The 20,013-nt window shown below is 43.7% G+C and overlaps 5 non-coding genes across 5 annotated transcripts; 3 read left to right on the forward strand and 2 right to left on the reverse strand.

Annotated features, from left to right (window-relative positions):
* Positions 1-232: 232 nt before the first annotated feature.
* On the reverse strand, positions 233-321 carry trnap-agg (transfer RNA proline (anticodon AGG)). Its single transcript is given in 2 exon segments — positions 233-268; positions 286-321. It is a non-coding gene; the product is annotated as a tRNA-Pro (tRNA).
* Positions 322-4,448: 4,127 nt separating this feature from the next.
* On the forward strand, positions 4,449-4,522 carry trnat-agu (transfer RNA threonine (anticodon AGU)). Its single transcript has one exon. It is a non-coding gene; the product is annotated as a tRNA-Thr (tRNA).
* Positions 4,523-10,156: 5,634 nt separating this feature from the next.
* Positions 10,157-10,238, forward strand: trnas-cga (transfer RNA serine (anticodon CGA)). Its single transcript has one exon. It is a non-coding gene; the product is annotated as a tRNA-Ser (tRNA).
* Positions 10,239-14,798: 4,560 nt separating this feature from the next.
* On the reverse strand, positions 14,799-14,872 carry trnat-cgu (transfer RNA threonine (anticodon CGU)). The gene has a single exon. It is a non-coding gene; the product is annotated as a tRNA-Thr (tRNA).
* A 4,206-nt stretch (positions 14,873-19,078) lies between these two features.
* On the forward strand, positions 19,079-19,167 carry trnap-agg (transfer RNA proline (anticodon AGG)). The gene is given in 2 exon segments: positions 19,079-19,114; positions 19,132-19,167. It is a non-coding gene; the product is annotated as a tRNA-Pro (tRNA).
* Positions 19,168-20,013: the final 846 nt, after the last annotated feature.

Raw genomic sequence — 20,013 nt, forward strand, 5'->3', positions numbered from 1 at the left:
TGTGGCTTTCTATCCCGTCATCTAATATCCGCCAGAATTGGAAAAAAATCCAAATTTAGCTTCAAACTCCTCATCATCTTGAGACATTTTATTTCCTTCACGTGTGTTGCGCCGACGATACTCCGGCATTGAGTCCACTGGAGCTCAAACATCCTCTGGAAAGAATTCAGTTCCACCAACAGCAACACTGAAAACATGTCAGAAGCCAATTGGTGACTTTTCACTAAAAGGAGGGCTCGTCCGGGATTTGAACCCGGGACCTCTCGCATATCATTCAATGAAACGCCCTAAGCGAGAATCATACCCCTAGACCAACGAGCCGCTGTTACTTCAGCTTTGCAGCCAGTGTAAAAGTTGTCAACAATTTTACAACACCAAGTTATAGTCCAGCAATTTTATTTTAAATTCACAAGCTTTCGGAGATTTTCTCCTTCCTCAGGCAAGTGTAAAAGTTCGTTGCCTCCCACAGCCGATCGGCCATCCTTTCAGACCAGGTCTGTGAATCCAATCTCGTTTTCTGCTCCGGTGTCCAGCAATATCAAGTTGCACACCAAATATTTCCAATCACCAATATTAGTCTCCCTTTACCAAATTGGTTTCGAGTGTACGACTTGAGTTGTCAAGTGAGACGTTTCAGAATTATTTGCTCTTAAACTACATTGGTTGGGAGGATACTGAGAGGTGTGTCGATTTGCGGCACGCTCTGTTCCCTTGGCATCGCCTCATGCACATTGAGTTGAATCATGGAAAGGCTACAGCACGGAAAGAGGCCATTCGGCCCATCGAGTCCGTGCTCGCTCTCTGCAAGAGCAATCCAGCTAGAAACACTCCCCCGCCTTTCCCCGAAGCCCTGCATTTTTTTTCCTTTCAAGTACTTATCCAGTTCCCTTTTGAAGGCCATGATTGAATCTGCCTCCATCACACCCTCACGCAGTGCATTCCATCTTCTATGTCGAGATCCTTCATGATTTTGAATACCTCTATCAAATCTCCACAAAACCGTCTCTTTTCCGAGGAGAACAACCTCAGATTCTCCAGTCTATCCACGTAACTAAAGTCCCTCATCCCTGCAATTATGCTGGTAATTTTTTTCTGCTCCCCCTCCAAGGCCTTCACATCTTTCCTGAAGTGCGGTGTCCTGAACCGGACACAATACTTCAGTTGTGTTCGAACCAGTGTGTTATAATGTTTCATCCTGACTTCTATACTTTTGCACTCTGTACATCTATTTATAAAGCCCAGGACCCCGAATGCTTTTTAACCGCTTTCTCAACCTGCCCTGCCACATTCAACTATTTGTACACATGAAACTCTCTTTGTTCCTGTACCGCTTTCACATTTGTGCCCTGGAGTTTATATTGCCTCTCCTCGTTCTTCCAACCGAAATGTATCACTTCGCATTTTTCAGCGTTAAATTTCATCTGCCACGTCTCCGCCCATGCCACCAGCCTGTCTATGTCATTTGAAGTCTATCACTGTCCTTAACACTGTTTACTACCCTTCCAAGGTTTGTTTCATCTGCAAATTTTGAAATTGTGCCCTGTGCACGAAAGTCCAAGTCATTGATATATATCAAGAAAAGCAGTGGTCCGAGCACTGATCCCTGGGGAACAGCACTCTACAACTCTCTCCAGTTCGAAAAAGAACCGTTCCCCAGTAATCTCTGTTTCCTGTCCCTTTCTTGATGATAAGCCTACCATGCAGCACTTTATCAAACACCTTTTGAAAGTCGATATACACCGCATCAACTGAATTGCCTTCATCTATCCTCTCTGTTACCTCATCAAAAACTCTTACAGGTTAGTTGAGCACGATTTGTTTTTAAAAAATCCGTGCTGGCTTTCCCTAATCAATTCACCCTCGACCAAGTGACTGTTAATTCTGTCCCGGATTATCGTTTCTAAAAGTTTCCCCACCACTGAGGTTAAACTGACTGGCCTATATTTGCTGGGTTTATCCGTGTACCCATTTCTGAACAAGGGTGCAACCTTTGCAATTCTCCAGTCCTCTGGCACCACCCACATATCTAAGGATGTTGATAGATTATGGCCAGTACCTCTGCAATTTCCACCGTTACTTCCCTCAGCAACCTAGCATGTATCCCATCCGGAACAGGTGATTTACCTACTTTAAGTACAGCCAGCCGTTCAAGTGCCTCTTCTTTATCAATTTTTAGACCATCCAGTATCTCAACTATAAGTTCCTTTGCTGAGACTCTGGCAGCATCTGCTTCCTTGGTAAAGACAGATGCAAAGTACTCATTTGGTACCTCGGCCATCCCCTCTGCCTCCATGAGTAGATCTCCTTGATCGGTCCGAATCCGCCTCTCGCCTCCGCTTACTACCCGTTTACTGTTTACATGCCTGCAGAAGACTTTTGGATTCCCTTTTATGTTGGCCGTCAGTCCATAGTCATATTTCTCTTTGCCTCTCATTTCCTTTTTCTCTTCCCCTCTGAACTCCCTAATTTCGGCCTGGTGAATGAGAGCATAAAAAAGTTAGCATTTCATTCAGCCGGAAACAGAAAGTTACTGGTTGATTAATGGCGATTCGAACAAGCATTCGTCTTTTTTACAGAGTTTAATGAGTGTTGCGAAATTAATACAGTGAACTAGAATTCCTGATGGGGAACCGCTTCAGACATCACATTACTGCCCACACTGGGAAAAAGGATACTTCCGAAACTTTGACAACACATAGCAGGTCCCGCTGCAAAGTGACAGCTTGCCAGCTATTCCGAAATTTGGAGCCTGGACAGGGAGTTCAACGCTGGACCTTCAGCTCACTGCCCACTTTAAAAGTCTGATACTCTACCGACTGAGCTACCCAGCCTCGATACTACATACGCTCCCATCGTGCATATTCATGGCAGGCCTCTGAATCATCCCTGCAGCCGGCAAGCAAGGGTGAGGTCCGTTTTATAAAATTCTCAGCGACATGTTGAGGAGAATCCTTGTTCCTGTTGAACATGATGTAAGAAACATGGACAGTGAACTCGTGAGTTTACAATTCTTCTTGTTTGTGCCAAATGTCTTGTCATTCGTTAGCACCAATTAAAATAACACTTTACCCAGCGGCACAAAAGCTGAACTTGTCCCACACGGGAGCTGGAAAAGGCCTCTCGACCTTTCAGCCTATTAACATCTGTAAGCTGAATAATTTCACCCGTTACACAGTGACATCAGGCAGCATATTTCCCTTCCAAATTTTGCCAACACGAAACTTCCAACCGATGAATATCGGCTTAACGAAAAGAAGAATTGTTTGTTTGGTTCTTTAGATTTAAAGATCTCGTACCGGCCCCTTTGCCATATGAGCTGCCGCAAAAAGTCCCCTCTCCCCCTATGAACAAGTAAACTGGCACCTGCTATTGCAAGACGGCAGGCCGGAGGAACCCAAGAGCTCCCATGGGAACACTAAGAAGTAGACGCGTTATGGAACATACCAGTTGTACCTTGAACTCCAGTCAAAATGTTCGGAGTAAAAGGTTTGATTGTTTTAGAAGACGCTCGAACTCACAACCTGGTCATTTCTGGAGCCCATACTGCTATAAATAAGTAACGCACGCTTAACAATTGTGCAACACGAGAGCAGCGAACAACCGACAGCATCAGCGCTCCCGCCAAACAGCTTCATTTTCGGTCTCTCAATTATCACTTCGAGATCTTTCTCAAACAGAAGCCTCCAATCAAGATGCGCTTCATTAAATAACAATTCTTAAATCAAGAGAGTTTTGATCGATCATGACGAAAGCATGTACAATTTCCTCACTTGTTCCTTTCAATCCCCTGGGATGGTAAACATCAGGTCGTGGAGATTTGTCTATATTTAGCCTAATTATTTTCTCCATTGCCATTATTTTACTAAAAGGAAACCCCTTGATTTATTAACAGTTTTCCTAGTGTCTCTGCTTTTAGCCTCATCCATTTCTGTGACGACCGATGCAAAGTAAAAATTTAGCAACTCTGCCATTTCCTGATTTTCAATTACAATATCACCTCCATCTGTCTTCAAGCGGCCCACATTACTCCAAGCCTCCCTTCGTTCTCTTAATATATTTGGAAAAACCTTGAGAGTTGTCCTAAATTTCCCTCACAAGTTTTTCTCCTTTTCCCTTTTTGCTCCTCTTACGCTTTTTTTTTAGTTTCAGCACCACAATAAACAACACTTCGCTGTAAAGTTCGGCTCAATAGTTCTCCAATGTCAGAGCGAGAATTGTCTGATCCCCGAATTTATTTAATGTAACAAATACAATCACACATAATCATCCGTGTAATAACGCACTGATGGATGCACAAAGATAAACACAGCGAGAAATCCAGTCAGTGTCGGAATGCACAGGTGAACGGACAAGCGAAACAGACAAAGATAAAACGGCCTGAACACCCAACAGTGAAGTGTCGCTGATAGATATTAATGAGAGGAGGTGGAGACAAAGTGTCATCAATTGGCGCTGTGGCTTAGTTGGTTAAAGCGTCTGTCTAGTAAACAGAAGATTCTGGGTTCAACTCCCAGCAGTGCCTTGTGCAGCTGGTTATTTTACCTAATTTGTGGAATTGAGCGACAAAATAACACTGTGGTGTTTGTTCAGGAGGAAACGGATAACCGAATGAGTGTTCTAAAACGCCCTTTCATTGCACAGACAGACCTCTCATAGAATGTGTCTGCAACACGTTAATTTAAAGACACATTCTTGTTTCTGGGCTCGTTGGGGTCGTGGTATAATTCACGATTTCAGGTTCAAACCCGGAAGTAGTCCTAATTTGGACCTGGACTTGTGATCTTGACCTGCGGTGCAAACGTTTGCAAAGAGGGAAAGGAAGTCCCCAAATCACTCCACCTGAATCGCCAGGCCCGGATGAAATACATCCCAAGCTGTTAACAGAAGCAAGGAAGGAAATAGCGGAGGCTCTGACCATCATTTCCCAATCCTCCCTGGCTGCAGGTGTGATGCCGGAGGATTGGAGGACTGCTGAAGTTGTACCGTTGTTTAAAAAGGGAGAATGGAATAGATCGAATTATTGCAGGCCAGTCAGCCTAACCTCGGTATTGAGCACAATTCTGGGGGAAAGTATTAATCTTCATTTAGAAAGGGACGGATTAATGAAGGGCAGTCAGCATGGATTTGTTAAGGGAAGGTCGTTTGAATTGAATTTTTTTGGAGGTATCAAGGAAGGTGGATGAGGGTAGTGCGTTTTTTGTAGTCTACATAGATTTTCGCGAGGTTTTGACAAAGTCCTACATGGCAGATTGGTCAATAGTGTAAAAGTCCATTGGATCCAAGGGAAATTGGCAAGTTGACCCAAAATTGACTGAGTGGCAGGAAGCAATGGTCGATGGGTGTTTTTGTGACTGCAAGGCTGTCTCGAGTGGGGTTCCGCAGGGATCCGTAGTAGGTCGCTGCTTTTCGTAGCACAGATCATTGATTTGGATTTAAATGTACGGGGTATTATTAACAATTTTGCAGAAGATGCAAAAATTGGTCGTGTGGTTGATGGGGAGGAGGGAAGCTGTGGACTGCAGGAAGATATCAGTGGAATGGACAGGTGGATAGAATAGTGGCAAATGCAATTCAATCTGGAGAATGAGGTAATGCATTTAGGGAGGGCAAACAAGGCAAGGGAATACACAATAAATATTGAAACTAATTTGCCATTTACACGCCCATTTTGCAAGTTTACTGACGTCTTCCTGTATTTTTCGCATTTTTCCTTTGCATTAACTACAGCTCCCAATTATGTGCTGTCTGTCAATTTTGAAATTGTATTTCCGATTCCTATGACTAAATCATTTTTGTAAATTGTGAACAACAATGTTCCCATCACCGATAAATTGTGAACAACAGTGGTCCCAGCACCGATAAATTGTGAACAACAGTTGTCCCAGCACCGATAAATTGTGAACAACAGTGGTCCCAGCACTGACAAAATTGTGAACAACAGTGGTCCCATTACCGATAAATTGTGAACAACAGTTGTCCCAGCACCGATAAATTGTGAACAACAGTGGCGCCAGCACCGATAAACTGTGAACAACAGTGGACCCAGCACCGACAAATTGAGAACAACAGTGGTCCCAGCACCGATAAATTGTGAACAACCGTGAACCCAGTACCGATAAATTGAGAACAACAGTGGTCCCAGCACTGATAAATTGTGAACAACCGTGAACCCAGTACCGATAAATTGTGAACAACAGTGATCCCAGAACCGATAAATTGTGAACAACAGTGATCCCAGAACCGATAAATTGCGAACAACAGTGGTCCCAGCACCGGTAAATTGTGAACAACAGTGGTCCCAGGACTTTTGACCTTGAACTGCATCTGAAACTTCTGCATAAAATGAAATGAAGTCCCCAAATCGCCCCACGTGGCTCTCAAACGCAATGGGAAGAAGTTCAATGCGAACAATCAGGAATTTAAAGGCATCTCAACGACCTGCACTTTCTTTGAATAAGTTTTGTTAGCTATTATATTTGACCGTGAAATCGTTCTCAACTTTCATCTAGCTGAAGCAGAGTGTGGCCGATTTGTATCTGCGAGCATGTCGGTGACGTGTTTAGCTTTGACACTGATCGCTTCCAATTTGTAAAATTTCACCAAGCGTCAGCGAAATGAAACCGAGAATCGAATTGTCCCTGTAAGTGATGAATTGAAGGGATTGGTGCTCCAAGCAGATCTAGAAAATGCACAGGGCGGTCGATCAGGAGTTCCAAATCCACCCTCCAGCCACTCACCAATCATATTAACTGAGCTTTACTCTGGTCGAGTGTCACCGCACTGAAATCGAGTATTTCTCCGGCATGTTTTTCTTCATAGTTGCTGGTTTAAGAGTGAAGACCGGCTGTTTGGATTTTCACTCCTACAAGCTTCAACCATTCATTTTGGACTGACTGTAGGCAGTTGTTATATTGGTCGCTGCAAACTCAAAGTTTAGCCCAATTAATTATTGGTTTAGCAGGTGACGTCTTCGCCTGTCTAGTTGGTGCTGTCGGTTTGCACGGAAGTTTGATGGTTCGAGCTCTGATTTGATTTTTCCTCAGGATTCATCGCCTCAAAGTTCCAGGGTTTCAATGTATGTTTTGGAAGCAAGAATATCACAATTCTCCTTGGCAGACAAGCCCCGGAAAAGCCAGAAGGGAGGCCGCACTCGCTGCAGGAGAGCTGGTTCGCTGTGACATGGATATTTCTGTAGTGAGCGAGACCAGACTGTTCCTATGTTCAGAGAATAAATGGCGCACCCTTTATGTTGGAAAAGCAAAACGGTGGGGATTTTTGTATCAGATGTTGCTCGTTGCGTTACTTTCATCTTGATCGTAGAACCGGTTTGGGCGTTCCTGTGATCAACGGCGACAATTGCCTATTCATTTTAAATTTAACAACAGCTGCACTGAACTTTTAATCATACCCTTAAGATACAGTCTGTAAAATGATGAAATTTGATCATCTGCAAAGCATAAAAATCTGATTAAAGTTTTGACTGTCTCTCGGTAACCACGTCAACATCTCCTTCAGTATGAAATAGAAAGTTATCGTTCGATTAATGGTGAATAAAACAGTCATTCATCTACCAATAGGGTTTAATTAGTTTCATGTCATTAATTTAATAATTTCATAACTCTTGCTAAAGTTAATTCCTTGACTTGGAATCGAACTCATGAGGTGGTCGGTTGAGTCGGTTGAGAGGAGATTTGATACAAGTGATCAAAATCATGAAGGGTTTCGAAAAAGTAAATAAAGAGAAGCTGTTCCCATTGGCTGAAGGGTTGAGAACGAGAGGACACAGATTTTAGGTGATTGGCAAAAAAAAACAAAGGCGAAATGAGTAAAACTTTTTTACGCAGCGAGTGGTTATAATCTGGAAGGTGCTGCCTGAAACGGTGGAAGCAGAATCAATCGTGGCTTTCAAAAAGGAATTGGATAACTACTTGAAGGGAAAAATTTGCAGGGCCACGTGGAAAGAGCGGGGGAATGAGGCTAACTGGATTCCTCTTACAAAGAGATGGCACGTTCTGGATGGGCCGAATTGACTTCCTTCTGTGCTGTAACCATTCTCTGATTCGATGATTGGATGGACAGAGCGGTCTAATAGGATAGGCGATCGGTTGTGTGCAGCAGGGAAACTTTCGACTGGTTGCACGGCTGTGTTACTGACGGCTCGTTGGTCTCGGATTATGGTTTTCACTTTGGGCGTTTCACTAATTGATATGTGAGAGGTCCGCGGATCAAAATCCCGGACGAGCCCTCCTGTGTCACTATTTTCAGTGGAGCTGCATTCATTTGTTTTCCACATCTTTTCAGCGTTGCAGAATACAGGATTGACTTAATTCCAGAGCATGCTTGACGTTCAGTGGCTCGAATGCAGAGGGTTTGTCGACGCAACACCACATAGGGAAAGGAAAATGTCTCAACGTGGTGTGCAGATTGAAGCTGAATGTGAATCTATCCCTTTTCAGGCGATCTCATAGGTGCAGAAAGAAAATCCTCCTTAATCGGCCGGGAATCAATCCCCGTCTCCTCGGGTGGCAGGTGAGAATTCTACCAGTGAAACAGCAACGTCCGGACGGTAGCGGCTGCATGTGTCCAGTTGGAAACCTGTCTGAAAGAACATGTAGTCTCACAAATCTCCTGTGAGTACCCTGTGCATTCTGAATAACAGCCGTGCATCAAAGGCGCTCGCAGCTGCGGTAGTCGAGTGGTTCAGACGTTAGATCTGAAACCCAACGGGGTATTCCGGCAGAAGTTGGAATCGTGCTATCGGCGCTATTGTGTAAAGTTTTGTTCAATGCTCAAATAAATATGATCTGGAGATAACGGGCTGCAATTCCTTCCCTCAGTGAGATACTCCACCGCGGCAGATCCTTTTAATTGGGAGCCCAGTGGTCTCTTGCCAAATATCAAGATATGTGAAGGGAACTTCACAATATTCCACAACTGTCCAAAACTGGGCACCGCACTTTATAAAGGATGTGAAGGCCTCAGACAGGGTGCAGAAACATTAACTGGAATGGTTCCAGGGATGAGGTCTTCAGTTACGTGGGTAGACTGGAGAAGCTGAAGTTGTTCCCTTAGAGCAGAGAAGGTTGAGTGGAGATTTGATAGAAGTGTTCAAAATCATGACGGGTTTAGATAAAGTAAATAAAGAGAAACTGCTCCCGTTGGCGGAAGGGTCGAGAACCAGAGGACGCAGATTTACGGTGGTTGACAAAAGAACCAAAGGCGATATGAGGAAAATTTTTTTAAACTAGCGAGTAGATATAATCTGGAATGCATCGGCTGAAAGGGTGGTGGAAGCAGAATTAATCGTGGTTTCTAAAAGGAATTGGATAAGTATTTGAAGGGAAAATATTTGCAGGTGTCCGTGGAAAGAACGGGGGAATGGGACGATCTGGATTGCACTTAAAGAGAGCCGGCACAGGCTCGATGGACCGAATGGCCTCCATCTGTGCAGTGACGCTTCTATGATTCCCAATCTCCATCTTAAATTCTGCTAACTTGATGTTAGGTTTTTTCGATACTTTTCTCTCTCTATCTCTGTCTTTGTCTCTCTGTCTTTCCCCCTGATGGACTTCTCAGGCAGCCTTGAACGGCCAGAGCTGATCGAACCTGCGACACCAGCAGAGAAGGGTGAAGATAGAATGACTGAGACGGTACGAAAAGTAAAAATCTAACCCAGATGATGAATTCGCAGCTAATGTCTACACATTAATGTCTCTTCGTCCTCACAGTGAAAACATCAGTAATTTTATTCCACTATAAAAAGAAAGAAAGTCTTGTATTTATAAAGCGCGTTTCACGACCTCAAGACGTCCCAAAGTGCTTTACAACCAATGAAGTATTTTTGAAGTGTAGTCACTGTTATACTTGTGGGAGAGTGGATAATCTGCGGATGCCGAGGGAGAGAACAATGTAACTTTAGAGCAATTAATTCTGCAAAGTCTCACTTGGCATTACAAGTCGCACATTGAAAACGAATGTGGTAAGGAGAGGCTAATATTGTTGATATGAAATAGTTAGTGTACAACTTCACATTGCTGCACATCGGAATAGAAAAAGTGATCGGATGGATTGTCGGATGGCCGATCGGCTGTGGGTGGCACCGAATTCTGCACTGGTTGCACCCTTTTGGTAGCAGTAGCTGTCAAATCGTTTCACAGCTGCGATGGCCGAGTGGTTAAGGCGTTGGACTCGAAATCCAATGGGGTTTTCCTACGCAGGTTCGAATCCTGCTCGTAGCGCTGTTTCTTGAAGATTTGTTCAATGCTCAAATAAATATGAACTGGAGTTGACGGACCGTGTTCCCTCCCTCAGAGAGATGCTCCAGCGCGGCAAACGCTTCGATTTCGGAGCCCAATGGTCACTTGCAAAGTTGCACGGCACGTGAAAGAATCTCTCCAAATCTCCATCTGAAATTCTGCTCGTTCGCAGAGCTTGATATTTGTACTATTTGTTTCTGTACTTTAATCTCTCCCTGTCTCTGTCTCTTGACTCTCTGAGTTTTCCCCTGATGGACTTCTCAGGCTTTCTTGAACGGCCAAGGATGATCGAACCTGCAACACCAGCAAAGAAGGGTAAAGATGGAAAGACTGAGACGGGGGGAGAAGCAAAGGTGCAACCCAGCTGATGAATTTTTAGCTAATATACACACATTTATGTCTCTTCGCCCTTACAGTGAAAACATCAGCAATTTGAGTACTTATGGTAGAGTGTTTAAATGCGGATGTCGAGACAGACACCAATCGATCCGTTGCCATGGTGATGACCGAATCTAAACACTGGGCCACAAGGAAACGCTGAAAATTCTTTGCTGCGAACAGGCAGACCAACGCGACCTTTCCCACTTGCCCCTTCGTAATTCAGGTCATTTTCCTGCCAGACAAGCTGCTCGCACAAAATGGCATTTTATGTTCAAACCACTATCGCGACAGAAGGTGATGTTCAGGCAATGACAGCATCAATTGCAAGTAGGCATGTACATGAAATGGAAAGTGAGGTAAAATACTCCCACAAGCTGTTGATGGACATGTTTCCATTTCCAAAATTCACGCACCGAATGCAGCTCCTGGGAAAACTGCAAGGCCACGCAGGTCCATCATAAATCAATTGAAGCAACTGCCATTTTAAAGTGGCATCTCCTGCTGCTTCTGTCGGGGGTGAACCGTACAGTTTGATTTTGTACAGAACTGTACAGAGAAGGAGCACATATACTGGGGCTGTGAGATATTCTATATTATTCATATTTAACCACAAGAATATCCACAGTCAGAAGCTGAAAAGAAGAGAGAGATAAGAGGCCTGAGAATAAACACACAGTTGAATGAATCACGGTGGGTGCGCGCCCTTGGGAGCTTCCCGATGGACTGATGGTTTGAATTCAGTGTTCCCAACCAACTCATGAGTTCGATTCCAAGTCAAGGAATTAACTTAAGCAAGAGTTATGAAATTATTAAATTAATGACATGAAACTAATTAAACCCTGTTGGTAGATGAATGACTGTTTTATTCACCATTAATCAAACGATAACTTTCTATTTCATACTGAAGGAGATGTTGACGTGGTTACCGAGAGAGAGTCAAAACTTTAATCAGATTTTTATGCTTTGCAGATGATCAAATTTCATCATTTTACAGACTGTATCTTAAGGGTATGATGAAAAGCTCAGTGCAGCTGTTGTTAAATTTAAAATGAATAGGCAATTGTCGCCTTTTATTACAGGAACACCCAAACCGGTTCTACGATCAAGATGAAAGTAACGCAACGAGCAACATCTGATACAAAAATCACCACCGTTTTGCTTTTCCAACATAAAGGGTGCGCCATTTATTCTCTGAACATAGGAACAGTCTGGTCTCGCTCACTACAGAAATCTCCATGTCACAGCGAACCAGCTCTCCTGCAGCTAGTGCGGCCTCCCTTCTGGCCTTTCGGGGGCTTGTCTGCCAAGGAGAATTGTGATTTTCTTGCTTCCAAAACATACATTGAAACCCTGGAACTTTGAGGCGATGAATCCTGAGAAAAATCAAATAAGAGCTCGAACCATCAAACTTTTGCGCTAACCGACAGCACCAACTAGACAGGTGAAGAGGTCACCTGCTGAACCAATAATTAATTGGGCTAAACTTTGAGTTTGCAGCGACCAATATAACAACTGTCTGCAGTCAGTCCAAAATGAATGGTTGAAGCTTGTAGGAGTGAAAATCCAAACAGCCGGTCTTCACTCTTAAAGCAGCAACTGTGAAGAAAAACATGCCGGAGAAATACTCGATTTCAGCGCGGTGACACTGGACCAGAGTAAAACTCAGTTAATATGATTGGCGAGTGGCTGGAGGGTGGATTTCGAACTCCTGACCGATTGCACTGTGCATTTTCCAGATCTGCTTGGAGCACCAATCCCTTCAATTCATCACTTCCACGGACAATTCGATTCTCGGTTTCTTTTGACTGACGCTTGGTGAAATTTTACAAATTGGAAGCGATCAGTGTCCAAGCTAAACACGACACCGACATGCTCGCAGATATAAAGCGGACACACTCTGCTTCAGCTCGATGAAAGCCGAGAGCGATTTCACCGTCAAATATAATGGCGAACAAAACTTATTCAAAGAAAGTGCAGGTCGTTGAGTTGCCTTTAAAGTCCTGATTGTTTACATTGAACTTCTTCCCAATGCGTTTGAGAGCCACGTGGGGCGATTCGGGTACTTAATTTCCTTTTATGCAAAAGTTTCAAATGCAGTTCAAGTCAAAAGTCCTGGGAGCACTGTTGTTCACAATTTATCGGTGCTGGGACCACTGTTGTTCACAATTTAGCGGGGCTGGGACCACTGTTGTTCACAATTTATCGGTGCTGGGACCACTGTTATTCACAATTTATCGGTGCTGGGACCACTGTTGTTCACAATTTATCGGTGCTGGGACCACTGTTGTTCACAATTTATCGGTGCTGGGACCACTGTTGTTCACAATTTATCGGTGCTGGGACCACTGTTCATCACAATTTATTGGTGCTGGGACCACTGTTGTTCAAAATTTATCGGTGCTGGGACCATTGTTGTTCACAATTTATCGGTGCTGGAGGAACTGTTGTTCACAAATTATCGGTGCTGAGGCCACTGTTGTTCACAATTTATCGGTGCTGGGACCACTGTTGTTCACAATTTATCGGTGATTGGATCACTGTTGTTCACAATTTATCGGTGCTGGGACCATTGTTGTTCTCAATTTATTGATGCTGGGACCACTGTTGTTCAAAATTTATCGGTGCTGGGGCCACTGTTGTTCACAATTTATCGGTGATGGGATCACTGTTGTTCACAATTTATCGGTGCTGGGACCACTGTTGTTCACAATTTATCGGTGCTGGGACCACTGTTGTTCTCAATTTATCGGTGCTGGGACCATTGTTGTTCACAATTGAAAGATGCTGGGATCATTGTTGTTCTCAATTTATCGGTGCTGGGACCACTGTTGTTCACAATTTATCGGTGATGGGACCCCTGTTGTTGACAATTTACATTAATGATTTGGTCACAGGAATCGGCAATGCAAATTCGAAATTGACAGACAGCACATAATTGGGAGCTGTAGTTAATACAAAGGAAAAATGCGAAAAATACAGGAAGACATCAGTAAACTTGCAAAATTGGTTGTAAATGGCAAATTAGTTTCAATATTTATTTTGTATTCCCTTGCCTTGTTTGCCCTCCCTAAATACATTTCCTCATTCCCCAGATTGAATTGCATTTGCCACTATTCTATCCACCTGTCCAGTCCACTGATATCTTGCTGCAGTCTACAGCTTCCCTCCTCACCATCAACCACACGACCAATTTTTGTATCTTCTGCAAACTTGTTAATAATACCCCGTACATTTAAATCCAAATCAATGATCTGTACTACGAAAAGCAGCGACCTAGTACGGAGCCCTGCGGAACCCCACTCGAGACAGCCTTGCAGTCACAATAACACCGGTCGACCATTACCCTTTGCTTCCTGCCACTCAGTCAATATTGGATCAACTTGTCAATTTCCCTTGGATCCAATGGGCTTTTACATTTTTGACCAATCTGCCATGTAGGACTTTGTCAAAAGCCTCGCGAAAATCTATGTCGACGACAAAAAACGCACGACCCTTAACCACCTTCCTTGATACCTCCTCAAAAAATTCAATTCAAACGACCTTTCCTGAACAAATCCATGCTGACTGTCCTTCATTAATCCGTGCCTTTCTAAATGAAGATTAATACTTTCCCCCAGAATTGTGCTCAATATCGAGGTGAGGCTGACTGGCCTGCAATAAGTCGATCTGTCCCTTTCTCCCTTTTTAAACAACGGTACAACTTCAGCAGTCCTCCAATCCTCCGGCATCGCACCTGTAACCAGGGAGGATTGGAAAATGATGGACAGAGCCTCCGATATTTCCTTCCTTGCTTCTGTTAACAGCCTGGGATGTATTTCATCGGGGCCTGGCGATTCAGGTGGAGTGATTTGGGGACTTCCTTTCCCTCTTTGCAAAAGTTTCCAACGCAGGTCAAGATCACAAGTCCAGGTCCAAATTAGGACTACTTCCGGGTTTGAACCTCAAATCGTGAATTATACCACGACCCCAACGAGCCCAGAAACAAGAACGTGTCTTTAAATTAACGTGTTTCAAAAACATTCCATGAGAGGTCTGTCTGGACAATGAAAGGGCGATTTTGAACAGTCTTTCTGGTGTCCGTTTCCTCCTGAACAAATACCAATACCACAGTGTTATTTTGTCGCTTCATTGCACAAATAAGGTAAAATAACAAGCTGCACAAGGCACTGCTGAGAGTTGAACCCAGGATCTCCTGTTGACGAGACAGATGCTTTAACCAGCTAAGCCACAGCGCCAAGTGATGATCTTACGGGTCCACCTCCTCACATTAATATCTATCAGCGACACTTCACGTTTGGGGGTTCAGGCCGTTTGATCTTTGTCTGTTTCGCTTGTCCGTTCACCTGTGCATTTCGATGTTGCCTGCATTTCTCGCTTTGTTTATCTTTGTGTATCCATCAGTGCGGTGATACACGGATGATTATGTGTGATTGTATTTGTTACATTAAATAAATTAGGGCTTCAGACAATTCTCGCTCTGACATTGGAGAACTATTGAGCCGAACTTTACAGCGAAGTGTTGTTTATCGTGGTGCTGAAACTAAAAAATCGTCAGAGGAGCAAAAAGGGAAAAGGAGAAAAACGTGTGAGGGAAAATGAGGACAACTCTCAAGGTTTTTACAAGTATATTAAGAGAGAGAAGGGTGGCTTAGAGTCGTGTGGGCCACTTAAAGACAGATGGAGGTGAAATTGTAAGTGAAAATCAGGAAATGGTAGAGTTGCTAAATTTTTACTTTGCATCGGTCGTCACAGAAAAGGATGAGGCTAACATAGCAGAGACACGAGGAAAACTGTTAATAAATCAAGGGGTTTCGTACAAGTAAAATGATGGCAATGGAGAAAACAATTAGACTAAAGATAGACAAATCTCCAGGACCTGATGGTTTCCATCCCAGGGGATTAAAAGGAACAGGTGAGGAAATTGTACATGCTTCAGTCATGATCGATCAAAACTTTCCTGAGTTAGGAATTTTTATTTAACGAAGCGCATCTTGATTGGAGGCTTCTGTTTCAGTAAGATCTCGAAGTGATAATTGAGAGACCGAAAATGTAGCTGTTTGACAGGAGCGCTGATGCTGTCGGTTGTTCGCTGCTCTCGTGTTGCACAATTGTTAATCGTGCGTTACTTATTTATAGCAGTATGGGCTCCAGAAATGACCAGGTTGTGAGTTCGAGCGTCTTTTAAAACAATCAATCCTTTTACTCCGAACATTTTGACCGGAGTTCAAAGTACAACTGGTATGTTCCATAATGCATCTACTTCATAGTGTTCCCATGTGGGCACTTGTGTTCCTCTGGCCTACCGTCTTTCAATAGCAAGTGCCAGTTTACTTGTTCATCGGGGGAGAGGGGGCTTTTAGCGGCAGCTCATATGGCAAAGGGGCCGGTACGAGATCATTAAATCTAAAGAACCAAACAAACAATTCTTATTTTCGTCAAGCCGATATTCATCGGTTGGAAGTTTCTTGTGGGGAAAATTTGGAAGGGAAATATGCTGCCTGGTGTCACTGTGTAAGGGGTGAAATTATTCAGCTCACAGATGTTAATACGCTGAAAGTTCGTGAGGCCTTTTCCAGCTCCCGTGTGGGACAAGTTCAGCTTTTGAGCCGCTGGGTAAAGTGTGATTTTAATTGCTGCTAACGAATGACAAGACAATTGGCACAAACAAGAAGAATTGTAAACTCACGAGTTCACTGTCCATGTTTCTTACATCATGTTCAACAGGAACAAGGATTCTCCTCAACACGTTCCTGAGAATTTTATCAAACGGACCTCACCCTTGTTCGACGGCTGCAGGGATAATTCAGAGATCTCCCATGAATATGTACGATGGGAGCTAATGTAGTATCGAGCCTGGGTAGCTCAGTCGGTAGAGTATCAGACTTTTAAAGTGGGTAGTGAGCTGAAGATCCAGCGTTTAACTCTCTGTCCAGGCTCCAAATTACGAAACAGCTGGCAAGCTGTGTCTTTTCAGGGGGACCTGCGATGTGTTGTCAAAGTTTCGGTAGTATCTTGTTTCCCAGGGATGGGCAGTAATGCGCTGTCTGAGGCGGTTCCCGATCAGGAATTCAACTTTACTGTATTAGTTCACTGTATTAATTTCGCAAAACTCATTAAACCCTAAAAAAGAGGAATACTTGTTTAAATCGTCATTGATCAACCATTAACTTTCTGTTTCCGGCTGAAAGAAATTATAACTTTTTTTATGCACTCATTCACCAGGGCGAATTTAGGGAGTTCAGAGGGGAAGTGAAAAAGGAAATGAGAGGCAAAGAGAAATATTACTATAGACTGACGGCCAACATAAAAGTGAATCCAAATGTCTTCGACAGGCATGTGAACAGTAAACGGGTAGTCAGGGGAGTGGTGAGGCCGATTAAGGAGATCTACTCATTTAGGCAGAGGGGATGGCCTAGGTACCAAATGATTACTTTGCATCTATCTTTACCAAGGAAGAAGATGCTGCCAGAGTCTCAGCAAAGGAAGTTATAGTTGAGATACTGGATGGTCTAAAAATTGAAAAAGAAGAGGCACTTGAACGGCTGGCTGGACTTAAAGTAGATAAACCACCAGATCCGGATGGGATGCATGCTGGTTTGCTGAGGGAAGTAAGGGTGGAAATTGCGGAGGTACTGGCCATAATCAACCAACATACTTAGATATGTGGGTGGTGCCAGAGGACTGGAGAATTGCAGAGGTTACACCCTTGTTCAAAAAACTGTACGGATAAACCCAGCAATTATAGGCCAGACAGTTTCACCTCAGTGGTGGGGAAACTTTTAGAAACGATAATCCGGGACAGAATTAACAGTCACTTGGACGAGGGTGGACTGATTAGGGAAAGCCAGCACGGATTTGATCAAGGCAAATCGTGGTTCACTAACCTGTAAGAGTTTTTTAATGAGGTAACAGAGCGGATAGATGAGGGCAATTCAGTTGATGTGGTGTATATGGACTTTCAAAAGGTGTTTGATAACGTGCCGCATGGTAGGCTTATCATCAAGATTGCGGCACATGGAATAAAGGGGGCAGTAACAACATGAATGCATAATGGACTGAGAGCACGAAACAGAGATTACTGGTGAACGGTTGTTTTTCGAACTGGAGAGCGTTGTACAGTGGTGTTCCCCAGGGATCAGTGCTGGGACCACTGCTTTTCTTGATATATGTTAATGACTTGGACCAGAGTGCACAGGGCACAATTTCAAAATGTGCAGATGAAACAAATCTTGGAAGGGTAGTAAACAGTGTTAAGGACAGTGATAGACTTCAAAGGACATAGACAGGTTGGTGGCATGGGCGGAGACGTGGCAGATGAAATTTAACGCAGAAAAATGCGAAGTGATACATTTCGGTTGGAAGAACGAGGAGAGGCAATATAAACTCCAGGGCACAAATGTGAAAGCGATCCAGGAACAAAGAGAGTTTCATGTGTACAAATAGTTGAATGTGGCAGGGCAGGTTGAGAAAGCGGTTAAAAAGCATTCGGGGTCCTGGGCTTTACAAATAGATGCATAGAGTGCAAAAGTATAGAAGTCAGGATGAAACATTATAACACACTGGTTCGAACACATCTGAAGTATTGTGTCCGGTTCGGGACACCGCACTTCAGGAAAGATGTGAAGGCCTTGGAGGGGGTGCAGAAAAAAATTACCAGCATAATTGCAGGGATGAGGGACTTCAGTTACGTGGATAGACTGGAGAATCTGAGGTTGTTCTCCTCGGAACAGAAACGTTTTTGTGGAGATTTGATAGAGGTATTCAAAATCATGAAGGATCTCGACATAGAAGATGGAGAGAAACTGTTCCCATTGGCGGAAGGGTCAAGAACCAAAGGACATCGGTTTCAGGTGATTGGCAAAATAACCAAAGGTGACATGAGGAAAAACTTCTTCACACAGCTAGAGGCTCGGATCTGGAATGCGCTGCCCGAGGGTGTGATGGAGGCAGATTCAATCATGGCCTTCAAAAGGGAACTGGATAAGTACTTGAAAGGAAAAAAAAATGCAGGGCTTCGGGGAAAGGCGGGGGAGTGTTTCTAGCTGGATTGCTCTTGCAGAGCGCGAGCACGGACTCGATGGGCCGAATGGCCTCTTTCCGTGCTGCAACCTTTCTATGATTCAACTCAATGTGCATGAGGCGATGCCAAGGGAACAGAGCGTGCCGCAAATCGACACACCTCTCAGTATCCTCCCAAGCAATGTAGTTTAAGAGCAAATAATTCTGAAACGTCTTCCTTGATAACTCAAGTCGTACACTCGAAACCAATTTGGTAAAGGGAGACTAATATTGGTGATTGGAAATATTTGGTGTGCAACTTGATATTGCTGGACACCGGAGCAGAAAACGAGATTGGATGCACAGACCTGGTCTGAAAGGATGGCCGATCGGCTGTGGGAGGCAACGAACTTTTACACTGGCTGCAAAGCTGAAGAAACAGCGGCTCGTTGGTCTAGGGGTATGATTCTCGCTTAGGGCATTTCATTGAGTGATATGCGAGAGGTCCCGGGTTCAAATCCCGGACGAGCCCTCCTTTTAGTGAAAAGTCACCAATTAGCTTCTGACATGTTTTCAGTGTTGCTGTTGGTGGAACTGAATTCTTTCCAGAGGATGTTTGAGCTCCAGTGGACTCAATGCCGGAGTATCGTCGGCGCAACACACGTGAAGGAAATAAAATGTCTCAAGATGATGAGGAGTTTGAATCTAAATTTGGATTTTTTTCCAATTCTGGCGGATATTAGATGACGGGATAGAAAGTCACATATCCAAGTTTGCCGATGACACCAAGATGGGCAGCATTTTCAGCAGTGCAGATGGAAACATAAAATTACAGAGAGGTATTAATATAATAAATGAATGGGTAAAATTGTGGCAAATCGATATCAATTTAGTCAAGTGTGAGGTCATCCACTTTGGACCAAAACGGATAGATCAGAATACTTTGTAAATGGTGAAAAGCTCGAAACAGTGGAGGTCCAAAAATACTGATGTGTCCATCTGCATACATCATTAAAATGTCATTGACAGGTACAAAAAATAATCAAAAATTTTAATGGAATGTTGGTCTTTATATCTAGAGGACGAGAATACAAGGGGATAGGGATTATGATACAGCTATACAAAGCCCTGCTTGGACCACACCTGAAGTATTGTATTCAGTTCTGGGCAACGCACCTTCGGAAGGATATATTGGCTGTGGAGCGAGTGCAGCTTCGGTTTACTAGAATGTTACCTGGACCCCAAGGGTTAAATTACGCGGGGAGATTACAGAAACTAGGGTTTACCTCGAATTTAGTAGATTAAGAGCTGATTTGATCGAAACTTTCGAAATATTAAGGGGAACTGATGGAGTAGATAGAGAAAAACTATTTCCGTC

The sequence above is a fragment of the Heptranchias perlo genome, chromosome 20, assembly GCF_035084215.1.
Source record: "Heptranchias perlo isolate sHepPer1 chromosome 20, sHepPer1.hap1, whole genome shotgun sequence".
Lineage (NCBI taxonomy): Eukaryota > Metazoa > Chordata > Chondrichthyes > Hexanchiformes > Hexanchidae > Heptranchias > Heptranchias perlo.